Source organism: Heteronotia binoei, chromosome 6 (genome assembly GCF_032191835.1).
Source record: "Heteronotia binoei isolate CCM8104 ecotype False Entrance Well chromosome 6, APGP_CSIRO_Hbin_v1, whole genome shotgun sequence".
Classification (NCBI taxonomy): domain Eukaryota; kingdom Metazoa; phylum Chordata; class Lepidosauria; order Squamata; family Gekkonidae; genus Heteronotia; species Heteronotia binoei.
Window position 1 is genome coordinate 14,215,325 of NC_083228.1, and position 6,709 is coordinate 14,222,033.

The following is a 6,709-nucleotide window of genomic DNA, read 5'->3' on the forward strand; positions in this document are numbered from 1 at the left end:
AAGCGATATGAGTAGAAATACTGGACCCTGAGGGCTACTAAAACATGGTGTGGCATTGCCCACCTGATCAAATCCTTGAGGCTGATCTTGAGAAGGAGAAGGGAGTAAGGAAGGCGACTAAAGCAGATGATGTTACTATACTGGGAGACTTCAACTGCCCTTGCATTGACTGGGGAAACATGTGCTCAAGTCATGCTGTAGAAATGGGATTCCTAGACATCATAAATGACTGTGCCCTGGAGCAGTTGGTCACAGAGCCAACCAGAGGGGTAGTGATCTGGGACTTGATTCTGAGCGGATTTACTCTCAAGACCTGGTCAGAGATTTAGAGGCTGTTACACTAACTGGAAAGAGTGACCTCAATACTATTAAGTTCAGCATTCAGCTCAATAGAAAGTTACCCCTGAAGCCTAAAACTATAATATTTGATTTCAAAGATGGGAACCTTACAAAAATTAGGGGAATCATTAACAAGGAAGGGGAAACACAAAAGAGTCAAATCCCTAGAAAACAGTTGGAAGGAAGCTATTTAAAACCACACTCATGAAGCCCAAATAGCATGCATTCCACAGGTTAGGAGAGGCACTCCCAAGTCCAAAAGAAGGCCTGCATGGTTAACACAAGTCAAGGAAACTTATTTGGATGGCAAAGGAATAAAGATATTGCTAAAGGAAGATGGGGAGATGGCAGAGAAGCTCAGTGACATTTTTTGCTTCTGCATTCACTGTGGTACCCATGCCACAGCCCCTGTTTTCGGGAAGGATGTCTAAATAACTAAGTTGAGGTGACCAGAAATGAAGTTCTAGACCTATTGAGAAAATTAAAAACCAATAAGTCTCCAGGTCCTGATGGCATACACCTGAGAGTTCTTAAGGAATTCAGGTGTGAGACAGTTGATTTACTAACCTATATATATATCCTATCACTAAATTCTGCCACTGTACTAGAAAACTAGGGAGTAGCAAATGTAGCACCAGTTTTTAAAAAGGGATCTAGAGGAAAGCCAGGAAAGTACAGGTCAGTCAGCCTAACATCTGTCCCAGACAAATCAGTAGAAACTGTATAGCATTGTTAGGCACATAGAGGGACAAGCCTGCTGAGGAGGAATCAGCATGGCTTCTGCAAAGGGAAGTCTTGCCTCACCAACCTTTTGGAGTTCTGTGAGAGTGAACAAACACATAGACAATAGACTTTCAAAAGGCTTTTAACAAGGTACCTAATGAAAGACTCAGAGTCCTGAGTAACCTTAGCAGTCATAGGATAATGAGGATGGGTTATCTTAAGGATTAAAAACTGGTTAAATGACAAGAAGCAACGAGTAAGAATAAATGGACAGTTCTCACAATGTAGGGAAGAAAGCAGTGGGGTCCCACAAGGATTGCTATTGGGGCCAATACTATTTAATTTCCCTAATAAATGCTTTGGAACTGATGAAACCGATGGGCAGTAGGTTCGAGACAGAAAAGGAAATAGGACTTTACACTGCCAGAGGATGTAGTGACGGCCGCAGGAATAAATAGCTTTCAAAGGGGACTAGATAGATTCATGGAGGATACATCTATCAATGGCTACTAGCCATCATGCCTGAGGGAAGCCTCCACATTCAGAGACGCTAAGCCTTTGAATCCCAGAGCCGGGAGGCAACATAAGGGGGAGGCTTCATCCTCTGTTGGCCATCCAGAGGAATTGGTTACCCCCTGTGTGAGACAGGATGTTGGACTAGATGGACTATTGGCCTGATCCAGTGGCGTTCTTCCTACGTTCGTATAATTTTCCAGGTTAGGTACACGAGAATGAACACTTGCAACAAACCTAGGTTTCCAGTCACGTATATTAAAGTTGCAAAATAGGCATGCTTCCCCAGTCGAACAAAATGAGAACCAGGTACGTCGGAACGATCTACGTTAACACAGATTTTCCTACAGCTTGGCCACCAAATTGGTAACCACCAAAAAGGGTGTTTGTTCCAGTCTTAATCTAGCGTTCTAGTTGACTGCTAGAATTCGGAAACCAAGTGCTATGACCTGGCCCTGAAGTATCACTCAAAGTGAAATCTGAAGCCAGTTTGAGGATTTTTCCACCAGTGGGGGGAAAAGGGGGGGGGGCGGCAAAAGATTCCCGAGGCCATTGGCAACTTTCAGGGCAAGGTTTTGAAGCCGGCAACCCATGGAAAATTAAAGGAGACCCAAAAGCAGGTTGATAAAAATGAGCAGTTTGTCACGGTGGGGTTGTACGTCCCTAACACAACTCTTGCATGGATATCTTTTCAGGGCAGAGAACAATACTCCCTCTAAGCTGTGGAGACTTGTGAGCAAAGATTCTACTTTGTGAGCTACTGGCATTACGCTTGCGAGTTACTGCACAAATTAGTGCGCTCTGGGGCCATCCTTCCGGAATTGAGACAAAAATGTGTGAGCCCGAGGCTAAGAAGCTGTGAGCTAGCTCACACTAACTCAGCTTAGAGGGTAGGGAACATTGTAGCCACCCATCAGTTTGATTCAGCCTAGCGCTACTCAGATATGTAAATCTAGGAATGCTCTTTTCTAACTCGATTCGGCCCGTTAAACAGAAATAGTCCCCATCGCTTAAGTTTGAACTGTACTCTTAGGTATTGAGAGGAAGGTCACCTATGACACACGTGAAGAGAACTTGTGAATGTGATGTATTCTTTAAAAAAAATTCCAGCAATCCACCCTTAAAACGCCTGTGGTTCTTTGGCCAGGGAATTTTCAGCATTGTCAATGTTATTTTGGAAAGTCTTTGTATGGATTGCTCCAAAGGACTGCTCGAGTGATGTGCATGTTTTCATTTTATTAGCTCTGTCTTTAAAGGCCTGGAGGGTCCAGTGTGTTTCTGTATTCGCTATAGAGTTGCGCCGACCTCTTTGATTTGCTTCCATTTCTCTTATCCCCCGTTCCCTTTCGGTCTGATCCACCACCAAATGAAGGATCTTCATTGAACATGATCCAAAGCTCCTTTGGCCCTTTGGGGAGGGGGGGATGCTCTAACTGCCTTTGTTAATCTCCCTGTTGTCCATTTGGGGTGTTCCCCAACACTGAAGAGATGTGCACACTAGGTGTGCCCATCTGAACCCCTTGCGTACACTCCAGAGTCTCTTGAGCTGTGACTGTTGACTTGAATAGGCTGTAGATACAGAGTTTCAGACTCAACGTAGAACAGTTTTGGATGGCTGAAAACAAGAGGAGCAAACATCTGGCCCTTACTATTCTCCCTACTTCTCGGTAAGAAGAGAAGTCAAATATCTCACTATAGATTCCTCGTCAAAGGATAGGAAGTACAGAGAAAGAACTGAGCCAAGTGATCCTCCCCCACCCCACCCCCCAAAAAGATGTCTAGTCCAGAGCTCTCTTTAGGTTTTCAGCCTTCGAGGCCTGAATATGGAAGTGATATGTGTATGTCAGGGATGCCAACCTCCAGGTGGGACCTGGAGATCCCCTGGAATTACAGCTCTCCAGGCTACAGAGATCAGTTCCCCTGTAGACAATGGATGCTTTCAAGAGTGGGCAGGATGGCACTGGGCTTCACTGAGGTCTCCATCCTCCCCAGGCTCCATCTCCAAATCTCCAGGAGTTTTGCAACCTGGATATGGCAACCCTATGCGGCCTGACCCATTCCAGCCGGGGGGAGCTGGCACCCCTAATGTTTGTAGACCTCTGACCCTGGATGGATTCGTGAGCTGCTTCTGGGCATTCCATGATGCCAGGGCGGTTTTAGAACAATGCGAATTGGTTTGAAGAACATTCTCGGCAGGCGGAGAATCCGGCCCTTAAGAGATTTGTGTCCTTAAAACAAGAAAAAAAACAAAACACTCGCCAGTTGGGGTTTTCCTAAGCACTTGAAATTTCTTCTTTTTTTGTATCATTTTTATTTAACCACAAACTACAATATGGCATCAGAATAAAGAACTTGTGTTCAGTAACGACGTATGTATTAGTACTATTTTTTTTTAAAGGAATGGTCTTCTCTGCTTTAACCGTTTGTACCGAATGAACGTCGGAAGTATGTTAAGGAAGACCAAACAGCCTTCCCTCATTACTGGCAGAAAGCTTGCCTTCTAAAATACATCCACAGTATAAATGAAACACACAAAGACCTTGATCTACTGCTAGGAAATAGTTCAAAGCAGGGCCGTAGCCAGGATTTCAGGTTTGGTGAGGCCCACAGTAGGATTTGCTGTTTTGGGAGGGCCAGGGGGCCACCTGGTTTGACAGCCCTCAGCTCTTGGCATTGTAAATTGCCTCGAGTTCCACACGCTAACCTGGGCAGTTTCAGCAGCTCCACTCCCCCCACCCCTTTCTTATAGGGTTGACAAGTCCTCTTCATCCCCCGGCGGGGGACATTCGTATGCACGATGCATGCACACACATGACGAAATGATGTCATCAAAATGGCAGCTCCCGTGTGGGGCTGCTCTAGGCGTTCCTGGGAAAACGCCATGGTTTTCCCGGATGCTCTAGCCATTTGGGAGGTTAAAACTCTATGGTACCTATTGTACCATAGAGTTTTACTTCCCAAATGGCTAGAGCGTTCGGGAAACCCATAGAGTTTTCCTGGAAACACCTAGAGTGGCCCCACACGGACACCGCCATTTTGATGATGTCACTTCCGGGTGACGTCATTGCGCCAGCAACGCAGTGGGAGGTTCCCCCCACTGGCCCAATGTGGGCCAGCGGGTTGAGAACCTCTCAGGTGGGAGATTCCCCACCCGGACTGGGGGTTTGGTAGCCCTACCTTTTTATGTGCCCCTCTTGCGGCAGAAAGACCAGTCTCAATGCTACTACTTGTTCATAGTGGCAGTGAGCAAAGGGGGCAGATTGGAGACCTCCAATGGAGGGGCCATGCAGTTGGGGGGGGGGTTGAAAGCTTGGGCCTGTCTCCCCACGGGACCCACTGTAGCTACAGGCCTGGTTCAAAGTTCATGGCATTATCATATTTCTTAGATTGTCATGAAAGGTTAAGTTCCAAAAGAGCCCCATTCATTTTTCCTCCTGCCAAATCGTAAGAATGCAATATTTCTGCTTCTGTCAAAGGAATTGGAACAAAATATGCTGAAAAATATCTCCTGTTTATTATACTTCCCACTGACTACCACTGATCCCCTGGTGAGGGCATCATAGAATTAATGTACACAGTGGTCCCTTATGTATTTTTTTTTCTAAAGTCGATGGAATTGTCTCATTCCCACAACTTTCTATGGCAGTAATCATTGCTTTGTGTTTTCAGCACACTGGCATTTGAGGGCAAACTCTGATCTGAAAACCCCTCCCAGAATGAATGGGACTGGCTCTCTTTGACCAAAGAGAGGACTGCACGTAATGGTACGTATGGCATAGGTGCCCTCCAAGGTGCAGCTTGGAAATCTAGAAGGGAAGAGCGAACCCTTTATCTGGGAGAAGAACCTACCCTCCTCTTCCAAAGAGCTGTTTTGGTGCAGTGGTTAAGAGTGGCGAACTCTAATCTGGAGAACCAGGTTTGATTCCCCACTCCACGTAAAACCAGCTGAGAGACCATGGGTCAGCCACAGTTCTGTCTATGGCGTAACCCACCCTGAGCCTGTTCTATGGGAAGGGTGGGCTATAAATTCAACAAAATAAAAATAAAATAAAATAACTCATCCCCACCTACTTCATAGGATGTCTGTTGTGGGGAGAGGCAGGAAAGGTGACTATAAGCCACTACAAGACTCCTTCAGATAGCAAAGGGTGGGATATAAAACCTTCTTCTTCTTCCTCTTCAGCCAGTTTGGTGTAGTGGTTAAGTGTGTGGACTCTTATCTGGGAGAACCGGGTTTGATTCCCCACTCCTCCACTTGCACCTGCTGGAATGGCCTTGGGTCAGCCATAGCTCTGGCAGAGGTTGTCCTTGAAAGGGCAGCTGCTGTGAGAGCCCTCTCCAGCCCCACCCACCTCACAGGGTGTCTGTTGTGGGGGAGGAAGGTAAAGGAGATTGTGAGCCGCTCTGAGACTCTTCGGAGTGGAGGGCGGGATATAAATCCAATATCTTCTTCTTCTTCTTCCTCTTCTTCTCCTCCTCCCTTCTTCTTCCTTTTTCCTTCTTTCTTCTTCCTCTTCTTATCAGTCTCCAAGTCTGGTGGAAAAAAAAATGGCAGGGGTTCTGTCAGAGAAAGAGTTTGGTCATTTAGGCAATGCCTTTCATAAAACAGAATTTCAGTTTGTCATCCTGAAAAAAAAGAAAAGAAAAGGGAAGAGCGGAAACGCATGGTCAATTAATGTGTGTGGTTTTTTTTATTGACTGGCGAGACAAAGATCTGAAATGGTGGGAAATCTTCCATTTGTGTTAGCGATGCTCTCTGTACCCAGCAAAGGATGTGCGACTGTTATATGTTACCTGTTCTATTCAGTTTTCAGCATGTTTGAATAGAGAGACGTTGATATTAACCATATGACAGACTAATGTACTTATTTGCAAAGGCCATCACTACGGACGGGAGGTGGGGTCAAGACGCAGAGATAGAGGGTCATCCTTCATGCAGATTATACTCTTGTTTCATAGTTTGTTCCTCCATGGAAGTCTGCCATATGCGTTGGGGGAGAGCTATACGATGTATTGTGTTGGTGCACTTTCCCTCAAAATATACGTGGTTCAATCCGGCTTTGTGAACAGGATGATCTGGAATCCAGAGCAGTGTAAGCAATGTCGTCAGCTAATCAATCGAGCAGCGTTGTAA